This window comes from Salvelinus fontinalis, chromosome 21, assembly GCF_029448725.1.
Source record: "Salvelinus fontinalis isolate EN_2023a chromosome 21, ASM2944872v1, whole genome shotgun sequence".
NCBI classification, from domain to species: Eukaryota; Metazoa; Chordata; class Actinopteri; order Salmoniformes; family Salmonidae; genus Salvelinus; species Salvelinus fontinalis.
The window spans coordinates 12,107,280-12,107,779 of NC_074685.1; positions in this window are offsets into that span (position 1 = coordinate 12,107,280).

Below are 500 nucleotides of genomic sequence, written 5' to 3' on the forward strand. Positions count from 1 at the left end.
GCTGCAACCTAGGGCCAGGCTTGTCACTGTGTGTGCTGACAGATACAGTATATCATTAGTGGATAAGATAAGGACAGACCAGGAAGCATCTGCCTTTGTTTCTCAACCAGGGACAAAGTTCCCCGTAAACCTCTCTAACACTATCACTTTACCACTGAGAGAGGTATGCCTGTGTGCGAAGATGATTTAACATAGCTGAATGTTCCTGGCCTTGACTCGTCTAACCGGGGTACCTGCTCCTGCTGACTCCATCGTTGGTGTGTAATTCTGTGAAGGCTGTGTAAGGGAGGTGAAGTCCGGTGCAGGACAGCAGAGTAGAGTAAACAGGCGCACTTTTATTCCGTTCAACAATAGGCACAAAAATAGACATAAGTGCCCACAAAAACGGAACATAAATATTAAAAGTATCGCGCGTGAACATACACCGTTAACAATGAACAATTACACACAAAGACATGATGGGAAACAGAGAACTAAATACATGTAGATTGATTGGAGAA